At 35.4% G+C, this 18743-nt stretch overlaps 1 protein-coding gene and 2 non-coding genes across 4 annotated transcripts in view; 1 reads left to right on the forward strand and 2 right to left on the reverse strand.

Annotated features, from left to right (window-relative positions):
* The window catches only part of ADK (adenosine kinase), a 507044-nt gene that overhangs the window by 423036 nt on the left and 65265 nt on the right, over nucleotides 1-18743 (forward strand). The window lies entirely within an intron of this gene.
* Nucleotides 2836-2904, reverse strand: LOC123325231. The gene has a single exon (XR_006540330.1). It is a non-coding gene; the product is annotated as a small nucleolar RNA U2-30 (small nucleolar RNA).
* Nucleotides 3061-3139, reverse strand: LOC123325232. Its single transcript, XR_006540331.1, has one exon. It is a non-coding gene; the product is annotated as a small nucleolar RNA U2-19 (small nucleolar RNA).

Genomic DNA, 18743 nt, shown 5'->3' on the forward strand with positions numbered 1-18743 from the left:
CCCACAGCCAAAACAATTTTAAATGATGATCTTGTTGGTATAGGTTGGTGATGGTGTGGATAGAACAAATTAAGTAGCATTCTTTCAGAATGTCTATGTATGACATTCATAGAAAAAAGTTCTTTGGATTTTGAAGAATGTATATTTCTTAACTAGGAATATAAACAACTAGAATATTAACTCATGTTCCATTTTTCGATTTTTGTAACCACAAAAGACAAAGTCCTTTAATTAACCAAGAGGTCAAAAATAATTTAGAATAACATATGTGGAACTGTCACATTGCTGACAAAGGAATATCTTTGGGGCATGGTTTATATGGTGTAGTGATCTCAGACCTAGCCCTGGGGAGACCTAGCCCTGGGAGATTAGCCTAGGCAAATGTTAACCCCATTATAGCATTATTTTGGTAAGACCTTTAGTCATATTTATTGAGGTATAGATTACATATAGTAAAGTGCACATATATTTCACTAAATAATCACCATAATCAAAATATAGAGCATCTTATATAGTTTGTTGTTAAGTTTTATGCATATGAAGTTGGTACTACTTTTATTAAGTTAACATACCTATGTCACTACCTCCAGATCAAGACAGAACACTTGTAGCACTTCAGAAGCCATTATTATTTTGGTTTTGTACTACTAACAATTAGTTCTGTCTCTTTTTGAAGTAGAATCACCCAGTATATAGACTTTTTATCTTGCTCTGTCTCCATCCTTTTTTGAGCATTATCTTACTTTTTGACAACCTATGATGCTTTAGGTGCTTGTATTTTCCCTGCTACAGTCCTAGAATCAACCACTTCTTCAAGTAACCCTGGTTCCTTTAATTAGCAAACGATATTTAGAAACCCAGATCTGGGTGCTAGACATGCTCATTGCTAATTGAGAATCATTGCTTTGGGACCCTCTTAGCAAATAGATTGGCAATATTTGTACATATAATAACTCATGCATACATATCCATCTGTATTTATTTCCATATCTATCTATCTATTTATATATTTGAATTCCATGAGTTGAAACTGCTGATACCTTTGATTCCAGTCCAACAACAGAGTTCATTCTAGCCTACACCCTTTCCTTCCATTTAACTTCTTCCTCTGACATTGAAAGTTCTGGCTCTCATTATCTAAAATTTATTTACTTATTTGTTCCATCCTAAAGTAGTTTTGAATTACTTACCCACACCCTTGTGCGAAACATATTTACTTCCTAGAGTACAAAATTTGCTTACAGTTCTTTTTATCTTTAGCCCTCTGATGTGTAGTCAAAATACTGTTATCCAAAGTCACTTCAGGTTAGTTCTTTTATTCCATCCACTTCAATGTGGTTACATTATTCATTTGTAATACAGTTAGGTTTATTTCTAAGAGTTTGTATTCCATTTTGATTTCCTTTCATATCTAGGTTGGTTTTTTTAATAAGTACAGTTCACCCCTCATGGTGTCACAGTTCTGCATGCGTTAACAAATGCATAAGATCATGCAACCACCACCATAGTTATACTACAGAAGAGTTCCACTTCTAGTTTTCCGAAGTGGTGGTATCAATTTATATGACCACCAGAAGTATATAGAATGGCTTTTATTTTTCCACATTTTCATCAGCATTTTCTACCATCCATGTTTTTTATTTTAGCCATTCTGGTGAGTATGCTCTAGTTTCTCATTGTGTTTTTCATTAGAATTTCCCTAATTTAGTGAGGTGGGGCACCTTTTCATCTGCTTTTTAGAATTTAGATATCTTCTTTTGTAAAGTTCCTGTGTTTTGCCATATTAGATTATCTTATTGATGTATAATTCTTTTTGCAGTCTGCATTCAAGTCTTTTGCTAGATAAATGTACCGCAAATATATTCTCCCACCTTGTGGCTTGCCTTTCCATTCTCTGTATGGTATCTTTTGAGAAATAAAGCTCTTCATTTTTAATATAGTCCAGTTAATAATGTTTTCCCCTTATGGGTAATACTTCTCATATTATTTTAAAGAAAATCTTTGGATATCCCTAGCTCATTAAGAGATTTTCCTGTTGTTCTTTTCTTATCCCTAAAATTTTTATGTTATTCTTTTCATCTGGATTTACACTCCTTCTGGAATTAGAATTAATTTTTATATATGGTTACGGGGTAGAGGGATAATTCATTTCTTTTGACCATATGAGTAACGAGTTGACCCACAATCATTTATTAAAAGGAACGTCCTTTCCTTTACTGCAGTAAATTGACACATTTGTCACATTTCACATTATCTTATATCTGTGAGTCTTTTTCTAGACTGTTCTATTCCATTGTTTTCTTTATCCTTATAACCAGTTTACAGTCTCTTAATTCCTTAACTTATAATTAGTCTTTTTATTTGGTAATGCCAAACTTCCAACTTTGTTCTTCAAGGTTATCCTGGCTTTTCTTGCCTCTTTGCATTTCCACATAAATTTTAGAATCAGATTGTTGTTGCCCCCTTGAAATTTTTTTAGTTCTTACTAGAATTTTATTGAATTGAATTTTATATTGAATCTGTGAACCAATTTGGAAGGAATTGACATCTTTACAATACTGTGTTTTCCAATCCATAGAGTATTTTTCTCTGTTAATTTAGTGGTCTTTAATTTTTCTCAAAATGTTAGTTTTTTCAGTATAATGGTCTCACATATGTAACTTTTATAATATTCCTATTATTTGTTTTTTGTATTTTTTTTAAGTGAGCTCTGTGCCCAACATGGGGCTTGAATTCATGACCTTGTGATCAAGTGTCACATGCTCTACCAACTAAGCCAGCCAGGCGTCCCGCTTATTATTTGTTTTTTGATACTATCTTTTTTTTTTTTAATTCTGAGTTCAGATCAAGTATAGAAACCTTCATAGTTATAAAGGTCAGTAGAAAACCTTTCCATCATTGCTCAGAACTGATTAGTCTTTCATACACACACATATCCACCCCCCAATCTCATCATCCATCAACAAATCCTCAGTTACCCACTGTCACCTTTGTACATACAGATGCACACACACCTCACAACTCCAGATACAAGCCCTTGTTGTTTTAAATACTTTAGCTTCTCAGAACTACAGAGATCATGCATCAGATAGACTAGATGGTCTTCTGATGCTCAGATTTGTCTATTTTCATACTGATCCATTTCAGTAAGAGCAGATCTCAGGGAATGATGCTATCCATTTTTATTTTTTTTAAAGATTTTATTTATTTATTTGAGAGAGAGAATGAGAGAGCACGAGAGGGAAGAGGGTCAGAGGGAGAAGCAGACTCCCCGCTGAGCAGGTAGCCCGATGCGGGACTCGATCCCAGGACTCCAGGATCACGACCTGAGCCGAAGGCAGTCACTTAACCAACTGAGCCACCCAGGCGCCCAGATGCTATCCATTTTTAAATGGCATCCTTTTAGTTTCAGTTTCTGTTTGTGTCTCACTGGTTTGTAAATTTTTTACAATGACATTGTTTCCATTTATTAATTGTAATAATATGTCTGTTGATTCTTTTGGATTTTTCTATGTATATAATGATATCATCTGTGAATAATGACAGTTTCATCTCTTCTTTCCCAATCTTTGTATTTATTTTTTTATTTTTCTTACTGCATGATTAGCACAGCAAAGCACAATGAATATGAGTATAATTGAAATGGTTATAATGAGTATCTTCGTCTCATTCCCAATCTCCTAGGGAAAACCTTCAGTATTTCATCAAAAAGGATAAAATTTGCTGTAATCTCTTTATAGATACTCCTTAACAGATTCAAGAAGTTTCCTTTCATTAATAGTTTGCAAAGAGTTTTCTTGTTGATGATGTTAAGGTGTTTTTAGTCATGAAAGGATGTTGAATTTTTTTTTTTAAGATTTTATTTATTTGAGAGAGAGAGAATGAGAGAGAGCACATGAGAGGGGGGAGGGTCAGAGGGAGAAGCAGACTCCCCACTGAGCAGGGAGCCCGATGTGGGACTCACTCGATCCTGGGACTCCAGGATCATGACCTGAGCCGAAGGCAGTCGCTTAACCAACTGAGCCACCCAGGCGCCCAGGATGTTGAATTTTATCAAATAACTTTTCTGCATCTATTAGAAATTACTATATGATTTCACCACCCCCCCTTTTTTTAATGTGTGAATTACAGCTTGATTTTGGAAGGGTAAATCACCTTTGCATTCTTGGGATAGTCCCAATATAGTCATGATATTCTTTTAATGTATCACTGGATTTGATTTGATTATATTTTTCTCATATTTTTGCAGTGTTGTTATGAAAGAGTTTGTTTCTTAATTTTCCTTTTTTGTGACATCCTTGTTAGTTTGGGTAGGAACATTATGATGACCTTATAAAGTTAATTCTGGGAGAATTTTATAAGCTTGAGGTTATTTTTATGTAAATATTTGAAAGAGCTCACCCATCAAAATATCTGGGCCTAGATCTAGGAATCTGTTAATTACAGATTCTTCTTTAATTGAATAGGAATGTCTGTTTTTTCTATTTCTTCCTGTGTCAGTTTTGATAAGTTGTTTTTCTCTCAGAATTTGTCTACTTTATCTAAATATTCGAATTTATTAGCATAAAATTATTTCTAATATTCTCTCATCCTCTTAATTACTATAGGATCTATAGTGATGTTCCTTTTTTAATTCCTAATCTTAGAATTAAATTTATGCTCTTTCTCTTTTCCTTGATCACTCTTCCTATAAGTTTATGCTAATTTGGATTTTCAAAGAAGTAGATGCCAAGATGAAGTTAGACATTCAAGAGATTTATTGAAGGAAACACCTGTAATGGAAGATAAGTTAGGAGCCAGAGGAAACAGGGAGACCTCTCAAATTGTGGTGCAGGTCTGACCCCTGTGCTGGAGAGCAGGACTGAAGAAAGGTTGGAAGGAAGAGGCATAGATTGCAATATTAATTAAGTTTTGACAAGGCCAGAGAGGAGTCCTCAAGCCAGAGTTGCCCAAAGGAGTCCCACATATCTCAGAAATAGGTCTCCATGCTATTTCTGTTGTGCTCATGGGAAGCATGGCCTCAGTATGAATGCAGTGGTGAATTTCAAAGCATAGCTCCACTTGGCACATCTGAGACGCACATTTTCATGGCCATGACAAGATTTATCAATTTTATTAGTCTTATAAAGAACTGGGGCACCTGGGTGGCTCAGTTGGTTAAGCATCTGCCTTCAGCTCAGGTCATGATCCTAGGGCCTTGGGATTGAGCCCCATGATGGACTCCCTGGTCACCATCGAGTCTGCTTGTGCTCTCTCTCTCCCCCAAATAAATAAATAAAATCTTTAAAAAAGAAAAGAACCAACTCTGCCTTTGTTGATTTTCTTCACTGAATGTTTGGTTTGTTTTTTTTTTTTAATTTTGGATACTATTTACTTTCTTCTATTTTTTATGTATTTAATTTCTAAATATTGGTATGTCTATTTTTGTTATTTTTAGTACAAAACATTTTCTAATTCCTATTGTGATTTCTTCTTTAATCCATAAGTTATTTAGGAAGTTTTGCTTAATTTTTAAATATCTGAAATATATTTGGAGATTTTCTAATTATCTTTTTGTTTCTGATTTTTGGTTTAATTTCATTGTAGTCAGATATGCAGAATGATTTTGAGTTCTTCAAAATTTGTTGAAATTTTATCTTATTGAACATCATATGGTCAGTTTTATACACGTTCTTTGTGCATTTGAAAACAATGTATATGCTGACATTCTTTTTTTTAATATGCTGACATTCTTAAATATAGTCTTAGTATATACTGTAAAGTCAAGTTTGTTGAGTTTGTTGTCCAGATCACTTATACTCTTGCTTAGTTTTTGTCTGCTTGTTTTATCAGTTATTGAGAGACATTTATTAAAGTGTCCTGCTATGATTGGGATTTTTATATCTCTTCTTTTGGTTCCATCTAATTTTGCTTTATGTATTTTGAAGCTATCTTTCATGTGTAAGTTATATATACTTGTATATAGCTTACATGTATATAAGTTTAGAATTCTTGTATCTTCCTGATGAATTGAACCTTTTATCATTTGGAAATATCCTTCTTTACCTCTAATGATGCTTACCTGAATATCTTTTGTATCTATTATTAGTATAATTATGCCAGCTTTAGGTTTAGTATTTGCATGGCTTTTCCATCCTTTTACTTTCAACCTTTCTATGTTCTTAAATACAAGATTCTTTTTGTAATTGGAATGCACTTTTTATTGTTTTTTAATTCGTTCTATCTTTTAATTGGAGTCTATATTTAATATACATTACTCATATAATTAGATTCCTATCTCACATCTTACTTTTTTTTTCCTGTTTGCCACATGTTTATCTTCTTTTTTTTCTTCTTTCCTGCCTCTTTTAGATTGAACAGGTATTTTTTATTCTCATTTCCTTTTCTATTTGCTTGGCAGTTGTATATCCTTTTGATGTTTGCCCTAAAGATTACAAAATGTACCCTTGACATATTAAAGTCAAATATAAACTATAAGGTTTGCCACTTCTCATACAATGGTAGGATCTTAGAACATTTTAATTCCATTTAAGATTTCCAACCTTTTGTATTATTGTTGCCAGTCACCTTAATTCTACATTTTAATGCCTTGTAGTGACAAAATACTGTTAATCATTTTGTGTAGTTGAATTTTACTCTTTCCATTGTTTTTCTCCTCTTCCTGTATTTCCATGTTTTCATCTGGACAATTATGAATTATATTATTATTTTTCTTCTGCCTACACAGCTTCTTTTACTTTTCACTCAGTGTGTGAATTCTCTTAGTTTTTGTTTACAGATTTTTTTTTTTTTTTGAGAAAGAGAGGGAGCGAGTCGGTGGGGGGGGGTTGCATACAGAGTAGGAGACAGAGAGGGAATCCGAAGCAGGCTCCATGTCCAGCACAGAGCCCAACACAGGGCTCAGTCTTATAACCCTGAGTCCGTGACCTGAGCCGAAAACAAGAGTGGGATACTTAACCAACTGAACCACCCAGGTGCCCCTGCAGGTATCTTTTATTTTGCCTCTCAGTAAGTACAGAACTCTACATTGGAAGTTATATTCTTTGATTCTTTAACGATGACCTTCCATAATCTTTGGATTCTCTTATTTTTGTCAAGAAGTCAGTTGTTAGTCTTATTCTTGCTTCTTTGGATATATTTCTACTTTCTTTGTCTGCTTTTAGAATTTTTCTTTGACTTTACCTTTGAACTTGTTGTCCAAGGACTGGTTTTTCTTGTATTTATCCTGCTGGGGTTTTTAGTACTTCTTGAAACTGTGACTGATGACTCTTACCAGTTTTGGAGATTTTCCAACCATTATCTCTTTAGATACTGCATTCCTCTCTTTCCAGTCGGGACACCAGCTACTCATATCTTACGCCTTTTTATTGTGTCCCATATGTCTTTTATGATCTTTTTTTTGTATTTCTTATCATTTTTCCTCCTCAAGTTTCAGCTTATATATTTGTACTGACCTGGCATTTAGTTCATTATCCTCTCTTCTACTTTCTCCAATCTGCATTTCAGCACATCTGTTGAGTTCTTCATTTCAATAGTCATGTTTTTTATTTCCTATATTACTTGATTCTTTTTTATTGCTGTCAGTTCTATACTATAAACATCTACCTTGTCATTTATTTTTTGAACATGTTAATCACAATAATAATAAATTGCCTGTCCAAAAATTGTAATATCTCAGTCATCTATAGGCCTGGTTTTTTTACTTCTTTGTTTTTTTGGGTTTTTTTTAAGATTTTATTTATTTGACAGAGAGACACAGCTAGAGAGGGAACACAAGCAGGGGGAGTGGGAGAGGGAGAAGCAGGCTCCCGGCTGAGCAGGGAGCCCGATGCGGGGCTCGATCCCAGGACCCTGGGATCATGACCTGAGCTGAAGGCAGATGCTTAACGACTGAGCCACCCAGGCATCCCTGGTTTTTTTTTTACTTCTTTTGGGAGGGCCTTATATCTTGGTTTGCCAGATAAATTTTCATTAAATGCTAAATATTGTCCATGCTAAATTACAGCATTTCTATTGAGGACTGAACCAACTAAAGGTTGGGTTACAGTTTTTTGTAAGCCTTCTCATTTTCCTCCACTCCTATGTTATAGCTCTCCTGAAATTTAAACTGAAATCCTACAGTATTTACTAGGGTCCATACTCCTTGATAGGTTGTCGTTGGCACCATACAACTGCTAAAAATACTACTCTGCCTTTTAGAGGTCTTCTGCTTAGTGTCTTGCCTTCTGGTCCTATGACATTACAGATTTAACAAATACCTCAAAGAAGAAGAGCCCTGAGTGTCAGGCTTACTCCACTATGTTTTCTTCTCTTCAAGAACATGACACCTCAATTCTGACTACCTTGGCAGCCCTAAACTCCAGTTTTTGTCTCAGCAACGCTGGAGATTGTCAAAAGCTCTGTTGGCTTCTCTACCTCTTATTAAAAGCCCTTTTCCTAGATTCTCAACCTCTAACCAAGCGCCAAAAATTTGCAAATGCCCTGAGGGGAAAATCAACTTTTAAAATGTCAGCCTAGCTCTTTAAGGTTTTCTACTCCTAGGGATCTTGTCTTAGCAAATCTTGGCTACCTTGACAGTGCTCTTATACCTCCATTTATTATTCTTTTATTTTTACTGCTTTTCTAGCTGTATAGGAAGTGGTATAGGAAGTGGTTTATCACAAGCTATGGCATTAGAGCCTAAATCAAAGTTCCTAGTCAATATTTTTAATTATAAAATAGAAAAATACATGGCCCAAGAAAGTTAAGTAGATTCATCTGTTATATAAGGTTCTTAGATGATTTAGCAATACCAGCATCCATAACCTGCTTTGAGAATGGCTGGATGCAATAATTTATGCAAGATCCCAAAGTTAGAGCCAAAAAACTGTATCAGAATCCAACCTCTTGAACCCCAATATAGTCTAATCTGTTCTATACCACGTTGCCTCACTTATTTATAGTAGTGGTTCTCAACCAGGAGCAATTTTCCCATCACTTTTGGTTGTCACATCTGGGTGGGCAGTAGAGAATGGGGGAACTCAACTGGCATCTAGTGGATAGAGGCCAAAGATGCCACTTATACATCCTATAATGTACAGGACAGCCATCCACAACAGAGAATTGTCTGGCTCAAATTGTCAGTAATGCCGAGGCTGGGAAAACCCTGGCTTATACTGTATCTGAGAATGTATATTTAAAGGATCACTTTCTGCTTCTTCATTACACTTAACCAGTAGATCGATACCAATAGATTTTAGTAGGATAAATCTTGTAGGAATACATCTAAAGACCTTTGACTCAAGAAAACGTCCATATATGATCTAGAAGATATTTGGTTAATTGTGTTTCTCAGAGCTTCAGACAAATAATCTCCAATTTTAAGGCTTTATATATTAATTTCTTAATACAGAATATTAATAATAAAGATTTAAATTCTTTAGTAGAATTTTTTTAGAGCTGGTTAAAACATTCTCATGTGGAGGTGTGTATATATATCTTATAAATGCATTATGTATATGTGAATGGATATCTAGATGATAGCTACATTTACCTACACATTTATAGATATATATGTACACATCAACTTAAATGGTTCTTAGAGAATGTTTCCATCTTCTTTTAAAACTCCAAATAATCAATTTCTTGAAAGCTCTTGAAAATATATTATAAATGGATATTTATCTAAGAAGTATATTACCAAATGTTTTTCAGAATAATTATTGTTTGTACCTAATGAGTGACTCTTCTATAATTCAGTTAGACTCCAAAATTTGTTTTTCAGAGCATTACAGCTTGGCGGCAGAATTTTATTTTGGCTGAAACATGGCATGTGTGTTTTTGGCTCAGGTAAAAGTCTTTGTAGGTATAGCAGAAAAATCTGATTCAGATAACTGAACAGTTAAAATTTTCTTGGGCTAAAAGGAATACAGTGTTGCTCATTGGATATTAAAAACTATACCTAAATGAAGACTTATCTGTTGCCTTATTCCTTTAAGCCTTAGCCAAGATAGTTTATCCTAATTAAACTTCTTTAGAAGTGTACATCATTTTTTATATTCATTGACCTTTGAAGTAGCCAAAATAGAAGCCACTATTCCTAAGGATTTTCCCCTGTTATTTAATCTTGGCCCATGAAGTTTATTTAGCTTTTCTCTGCTTCTATTAAGCTATTTTAAGTTCTTATATTCAGTGCCTTTCTGGTTTAATAAGCAATCTGAAGTCTCAAGAAAATGTCCTAATCTTTTGTCAAATTAATCATTTTGCACTTAGCCGCCTATTCAATTTATTTATCATATATATATATTTTTTTTTTTGAGAGAGAGAGAGAGAGAGAGAGAGAGCGTGTGCATATGCCTGCGCACGCAAGTGGGGAGAGGGGGAGAGAGGGAGAGAATCTTAATCAGGCTCCATATCAGCATGGAGCCCAACGCAGGGCTTCATCTCGTGACCCTGAGATCATGACCTGAGCCAAAATTGAGTTAGACACTTAACTGACTGAGCCACCCAGGCGCCCTTAATTTATTTATCATATTAAATTTTGCCTGTACTCTTACTTATTTCATTTAGTCCTAGAACTCTACCCTTACTTACCTATAACAAAGGGGAAATTTTTTAAAATGTTCTGTGAATAGGTAATACATCCACATGGTTCAGAATTCAAAAGATACAATAATTAGGATTGTTCATCTGTCCACTACTTGTAAGGAAGTAAGCAGTTTTTCATTATTAAGATGACCATGAAATAACAAAACTCAGATACTTTTGAGAGAGAACGAGGGTGCCATTAATTGTACGAGGGCTATCCTGAGCAAACCAGTCCATATTGTCATGCTCCTTATTAGAGAGATAGTTAAACAGAGGTATTTAGTAAAATGAATTCTTGTATTGGTTGAGTTTTTGGGCTGTGCTATTTCTAACATTTCTTCCAACTCAAAGGTTCTTGATCATGTGCTAAGAATATGCCAGGTAATACAGAACTTAAAGAAATCGGAGAATGTCTAACAGGACAGATCAGAGAGGCAAGATACCAACAGGTAAAACAGTAAAGTAACAGTACAAATGGATTCAAATCGGTATGGTTTTACTGAGTGCCTACTATGTGTCAAGAATTATTGTTATAAAGATGAATAAGACAAAAACTTCCATTTCTTAAAATCTAGGAGAGACATATTCCTATACACAATAATGAGAAGTAGTATATGACTTTAATGAACTACCCTTTATAGAACAGAAGGCACAAGGAATTGGGGAAAATTTCACAAAGGAAGTGATGTTTTAATTAGGCTTTGAAGAATACAGTCCATTTTTGGCAAGTTGAGATTACAAAGGGATGTAAATTAATGGAATAATAAGATAAAAAAGCAAAGAGGCCTTAAAGGGTATAATGTATCACACAGAATGTAAAATATTGGGGAGAGACTTGTGGGTAAGCATGAATGGTAAGTTGTGATAAGGCTTTGAATGCTTTGCTGGGCAGTACATGCTTAAGTGCTTAAAATACATACAGAGGGGGGTGCCTGGGTGACTCAGTGGGTTAAGCATCCGACTCTTGATTTCTGCTCAGGTCATGATCTCAGGATCATGAGATTGAACTCTGCATCAGGCTCTGCACTCAGCGTGGAGATTATTTCTCTCCTTCTGCTCCTCCCCCTGCTCACTTTCGCTGTCCCTCTCTCTTCTTTTATTTTTAAAGATTTTATTTATGTGACAGAGAAAGAGAGAGAACACAAGCAGGGGAAGCAGCAGGCAGAGGGAGAGGGAGAAGCAGGCTCCCTGCTGAGCAGAGAGCCGGATGTAGGGCTCTGTCCCTGGGCCCTGGGATCATGACCTGAGCTAAAGGCAGACACTTAACCAACTGAGCCACCCATGTGCCCTTTCTCTCTCAAATAAATAAATAAATAAATAAATAAATAAATAAATAAATAAAATCTTAAAGTGCATACAGAGAAAGAAGAGATCATTTGGGCTGAGAAACATCTTGTGATCAGTTTATCATAATGCACTTCTATTTGTTTATAAAGCCCTGTTTCAGAGGGATCAACAAATACTAAACATGAAGATCTTTTTTTTTTTTAATTAAATGCCAAAGAATAAAAGCTGCAGTAATCCCTCTAAAAGGTATTAGTAATGAACAAACCCATGGGGTTGAAGTGAGACAAATTTGATAGGGTTAGGAAAATTGTAGAGAAAAAGAGCTATATATAAATCATGGTAAGAGCACTAGGGAAAATGCCTTAGAAAATTAATAAAGATTGGTTTGGTTTAAAGATGATAAACAAAGACTAATGCAAAAGGGTAATGAATTCAGTCATGGAGACAGTTCATACTAAAGTGCTTTCTAAAAGAAATGCTGCTGGCTTGGCTTTATTAAGTATTTTTTTCCCTTAAATTAAAGAAAAAGAGTAATAGCCCATTAATAAAATTTACAGTTGACACTAACTTAGGAGATAATATAGCTGTTAATAAAATTACAGAAATTCTGATAATAAACATTGGAAGCTAGAAATAGAAGTTCAAAATAATGTTTAAAATTAAATAAACTATATTCACCCCATTTTTAAATCTATATAAAAACAGCAGGTAACACTAGAGAAATCTCTCCCATTTCCGGGAGGTATTCCTGGTTTAGGGTTTAATAAGTGAATGATAGAGCCAAGTAAAATTGAGAGAAGTAGGAATATGTCTTCACTAAAGAGTCTACATTTACAAGCTGTGTAATGTGATTATATTCTATGATTCAAAGTGGATTTTTTGTGAAATTTTTCATATAAATCTTTGTCATTGCATTTTCTAGAGAACACTGTTTTCTGTGACTAACATTTTAATGAAGAAACTGTTTTAAAATGATCTTGGGCGCCTGGGTGGCTCAGATGGTTAAGTGTCTGCCTTCGGCTCAGGTCATGATCCCAGGGTCCTGGGATCGAGTCCCACATCGGGCTCCCGGCTCAGCGGGGAGCTTGCTTCTCCCTCTGACCCTCTCCCTTCTCATGCTGTTTCTCTCTCGCTCGCTCTCTAAAAAATAAATAAAATCTTTAAAAAAAAAAATGACCTTATTCCTTCTAGATGTTGCTTAAATATCTAGAGTATATATCTAGGTATTAAGAAAGATTGGATGAGGAACAATGAATGGAGGCCTAGACAAAAGGTCTGGTCCCCTGAAACACTTACATGGATCCTGAGCAAGGTTCTTATTTCTGTCTAAACTGCTGGTCAGGGGCACCTGGGTGGCTCAGTCGTTAAGTGTCTGTCTTCGGCTCAGGTCATGATCCCAGGGTCCTGGGATCGAGCCCCACATCGGGCTCCCTGCTCCACGGGAGGCCTGCTTCTCCCTCTCCCACTCCCCCTGCTTGTGTTCCCTCTCTCGCTGTGTCTCTCTGTCAAATAAATAAATAAAATCTTTAAAAAAATAAATAAACTGCTGGTTAATCTGAATATGCCCATGAGTCCTAGCAAGTAAACCATGGCCTTGAATTTCTGTGACTTGCAGTAGGATTAACCATTATATTTCCATCATAAATTACAGATCATAGCATGATTATTGTGAAAGATCAACAGTGCTCTTTGTTATGATCAAACAAATAGTTTTGCAGTCAGCTATTCTGGAATCTGTTAAAGCATTTAAATCTTAAGCCATTATAGCAAATCCATATAGATATAAGCCTTGGCTATAGCTACTTTCAGAATTTGACACAAAGGATAATCAAAAAAGCTTTATTTTGAAATAGCCTTAGATTTATCCATTTCTATCTTCACATTCCTCTATAAAGGATATCTACATTTAGATTTTTTTTGTTGGGTGTTTTAGAAGTACAAAGAACTATTTGGAGAAAAAAGATAAATGCATGCTTATTATATGTAATATATTTGTTAAATATATTAATATATTGACTTATATATTATATGGATATGTTAATATATGTTTAATATGTATATTAAACCTTAACTGAACATTCAGCTGCAGTAAACTTTTAGAAACCTGCTCGTTGGTATGCCAGCATAAGAAGTAGATCATAATGCAGGTCATTAGGTTTCTTTGACACCTGATAGCAACAACCCAACCCAGCATGCCACTTGTAAGCTTATCTATAAAGCATAAAGGCATTTGTCACCATTGACAGTACTGACATTTAATCTGGGATCTGTTTACAGCTCAGTTTTCCATGTGTTACTGTGTATTATTTGGTTGTTTCAATTCAGCTTCAAAGCATAGCTAGCTTTTCCTTTTGAGTTATTCTGAATTTTACCTAAACAGAGGAAAATAGATCCTGTTGGGGGGGGGGGGGGGGGTGATGATTTTTACCCAGGTGTTGACCTTTTGTGCTGTTTCTATAGTTGACAAGCCAAAGCTGTGATAAGGTAGATTATAGTAAATTAGATTAATGGTCCAGGATGGAGGCATAGTGGATTGGTTAAATAGGAAAGTCAGGAAAGCAGAGCCAGCAGGGACTGGGAAAAAACTTAACTCAGGTGAGGCAGATGTTGAGATAAAGTGTCTGGACACAGGAGTTGGTAGCAAATCTGGCATTAAGTCATTTTAAGTACAGCCTCCAAGGGTACGGCAGCCTCAGCAATTCTGGTATGAACACACCAAGATATTATGTGAGCTAGGAGTGGTAGTGGAAAAAGGAAAAAAGTTCTTTCTCAGGAGGCAATCAGTATCATTCAGAGAAGTCGATTCTTATATAAATGGAGCTGTGCTGGTCTTCTAAAAGGAAAGGTTGCCAGGAGCTAGCAAACAGTTTAGTTTTTAGAAGGTGGAGCCTAGAATGTTAGGAAGGATAATCAGTCAAGGCTAAGGATAGACAATCTAGACTGAAGCCCAGGCCAGTTCTCAGGATTGATTAGTGCAGAAGACAGTTTATTAAAGTAAAACAAAAGCTTTGCAGTTCCACTTGGGCTACCACAGCTTACATAGTCTAAATAATTCCGTGCCCTACTCTTGATACGTATCCTGCGCTTGTTAGGACTAGCTTAATGTTGGGGTATCTCACTCTGCAAGTACAGCCTGAACTATAAAGACCCAGGAAAGATATAAGGAGGGCAAAATGAGGAAGGACCTCATGCAAACAATACAGGACTTGAAATATCAGCCAATAACGTATCTGAACATGTCTATGACAAGAAGCAAATTGCAACTTAACTCCTGAAATGCTGAATTGAACCACTGCTGTGTATAGCATATATACTGTGCTAGGGTAATATTGGAAACAAAGGTATATGGCCCTTCAGGGAGCTTAGACTTAAAGAAAGCAGGTGAGATATACACTAGAAAACCGTGTATAGAAAACATTATTTGAATATTACCAAGAAATGGGCTGTAGAAATAACGGAATGAGTTCACTTTACACTAGTGATCAGGAAAACAGTATATTTTTTAAGTGACGTGTAAACTGGTTTGTGCAACATAAGTAAGGTTTTGATGCAGATCAGAACTAGAAATGACCTTAGAGATCATCTAGTACATGTTGGAAATTTGAAAAATAATTGAGACCCACTGCTGGTGAGAGAAATTTTGTACAGCTTTCCTGGGTGACAGCTTGAGAATACATATCAAAAGCCTTTAAAATATGCATATCCTTTGACTCAGTAATTTTAGTTACAGGAATTAATCCTATGGAATAATTTAGCATATGCACAAAGATTTACATACAAGGATATTCATAACAGCATTGATCTTAAATTTTTAATATTTTTAACTTCTCATTTTACAGCAGAGATTGCAAAAATAGTAGAGATCTTCCATATATCCTTCACCCAGCTTTCCTAAACACTAACGTTTTATATAACCATAGTACAGTTGTAAAAACCAGGAAATTAATATTGTAGGAATACTGTTAATAAAGCTACAGACCTTATTCAGATGTTGCCAGTTCTCTCACTAATGTTGTTTTTCTGGTCTAGAATACAATCCAGGGCCCCAAATTGCATTAGTAGTCAATCTCTTCTTCTCTTAACACTCTGGCATAGTTCTTCAGTTTTGCCTCTGTCTTCCATAACTTTGACGCTTTTGAGGAGTGCTACCCAGTTATTTTATATAATGTCTCTCAATTTGGGTTTGACTAAATTCAGGTTATACCATTTAGGTAAGAATACCACAGAAATGAAATTATGCTCTCAGCATATCACATCAGGACATTTATGATACCAATATGCCTCATTAGTGATGGTGTTAATTTTGATCACTTGGTTAAGGTGGTGCCTCTCATATTTCTTCATAAATATCTTGTGGGGAAATACTTTGAGATTATGTGTCTTTCATCTTTTTTTTTTCTTTTTTGGTCTCATCATACTTCTGCCATCTAATTTTAGCAGCCATTGATTACTCAGTAATAATTATGGGGGCACCTGGGTGGCTCAATCAGTTAAGCATCCAACTTTTGATTTCTTTATTTCGGCTCAGGTCATGATCTCGAGCCCTGCATTGGGCTCCACACTCAGCGTGGAGCCTGCTTAAGATTCTCTCTCTGCTCCTCCCCCTGCTCTCACACGCTTCTCTCTCTCTGTCAAAAAAAAAAAAAAAAAAGGAAATAAATAAAAATAATTGTTACTGTCGTGTTAGCCAAATAATGATTATTTTTATTATTCCCTATACATGATTAATTAGAATTCTATTGTCAGGAAGAGCTTTCTCTTCTGCCCATGTATTTATTTATTCATATACTTATTTATTGTCAGTATGGATTTATGGGATATTCATTTTATTCTATGAATAAAATTCCTTGCTATCATTTTTTATTTTTTGCTCAGATTGTCCTAGATTTGGCCATTGGAAGTGCCTTCAGGATGGCTGTTATACCCTTTTGACATATTGCCGTCATTCTTTGACTTCTTTATATTCGGACACAAGATGCTCCAAGTTTTCCTGCCCTAAGCATGGAATCAGCCATTTCTCAAAATTCTAGTTCCTTTTTTTTTTTTTTAAAGATTTTATTTATTTATTTGAGAGAGAGAGAATGAGAGACAGAGAGCACGAGAGGGAAGAGGGCAGAGGGAGAAGCAGACCCCCCGCTGAGCAGGGAGCCCGATGTGGGACTCGATCCCGGGACTCCAGGATCATGACCTGAGCCGAAGGCAGTCGCTTAACCAACTGAGCCACCCAGGCGCCCTCAAAATTCTAGTTCCTTTTATTGGCACTAGCTGTTCTCATTGCTACTGGCTTGTTTTTTCTCTGTGGATGGAATTAAGAAATATATGAATATATGCATACATCTCTATTTCTATATCTATTTGTCTATATCTATTCCTGTATCTGTGTGTGTGTGTATATATATGTATATTTTTTAAAGATTTTATTTATTTATTTGACAGAGAAAGAGACAGCAAGAGAGGGAACACAAGCAGGGGGAGTGGGAGAGGGCCAAGCAGGGAGCCCGATGCGGGGCTCAATCCCAGGACCCTAGGGTCATGACCTGAGCCGAAGGCAGACACTTAACCAACTGAGGCACCCAGGTGTCCCCTATATATATATTTAAATATGAGTTCATACTGATATTGCCTACTCCAATATAACACAACAGCATTTCGCCCCATGGTTAATTTTAACTTTTTTAATGATTTGTAGAAAGTTACCATGGCTGTATAGATACCATGGTGTCTATTTATAAAGATATACTCAGTGAATTGTCCCTCTCCCCACATCCCTTCTCCATTCCCATTTTCCCATTCTTCTGTCCTTTTTCCACTTACCTCTTGGAGGCAACTGAATTCATTAGTTTCTGATTTATCCTTCCTGTATTTCATCTTATTTTTCCCCAAACAGCTTTATTGAAATATAATTCACATATCATATAATTTACTCATTTAAAATGTAAATTCAATTTTTTGGTATATTCACAGAGTTGTGCACCTATCACCACAATCGATTTTAGAACATTTTTATCACCTGAAAAGAAACTCTCTCCTCAGTTTCTCCAATTTCTGCCAGCCCTTTGCAACCACTAATCTGTCTCTGTGCATATGCCTATTCTAGAAATCCACAAAATGGAATCTTACAATGTGTTTTGTACAAGCTTCTTTCATTTGGTATGTTTTCAAGGTTCATCCATTTTGTAGCATGTATCAATAATTCATTCCTTTTTATTCCCATGTAATATTCCATTTCCTAGGGCTGCCATAACAAATTACTACAAATTAGGTGGCTTAAAACAACATAAATTTATTCTCTCACAGTTCTAAAGGCTAGAAGTCTCTAGATATCAGCATGTAGAGTGATAAAGATATTACAGGGCCATGTTCCCTCTGAAGTCTATAGGGAAGAATTCCTTGTATCTTCCTAGCTTCTGGTGGCTCTTGGCAATCAGTCCTTAGCATTTCTTGATAGTCCTTGGCTTATAGCTGTATCTTTGTATGTCCTCACCTCTTATTATAAGGATACTCTTAATTCATTACATACGCAATTATATCTACCTTAGTTTTAAATAGGGTTACATTCTGAGGTTCCAGGTGGACATGAATTTTAGGTGGATACTGTTCTACCCATTTTATATAAATATACCACATTCTGTTTATCCATCAACAGTTGATAGACATTTCATTCCTAGATTTGTTTATGCCCAAATGAGCAGATACATGAATATTTTATTTCCCCTTCCTTTTTATTTGAAAGATGTCCCAATGTTGGTACTCTCTTGTACTTTGCTTTTTTCACTTTGTAACCTATCCAGGAAATCTCTCCATATTACTTCACAGCGATCTTACTCATTCTAGTCTACATATTCAACCATAGAGAATTTATTAACATATCTATAAGATAGAAATTGATT

The sequence above is a fragment of the Neomonachus schauinslandi genome, chromosome 6 (genome assembly GCF_002201575.2).
Source record: "Neomonachus schauinslandi chromosome 6, ASM220157v2, whole genome shotgun sequence".
In the NCBI taxonomy this organism is placed as follows: Eukaryota; Metazoa; Chordata; class Mammalia; order Carnivora; family Phocidae; genus Neomonachus; species Neomonachus schauinslandi.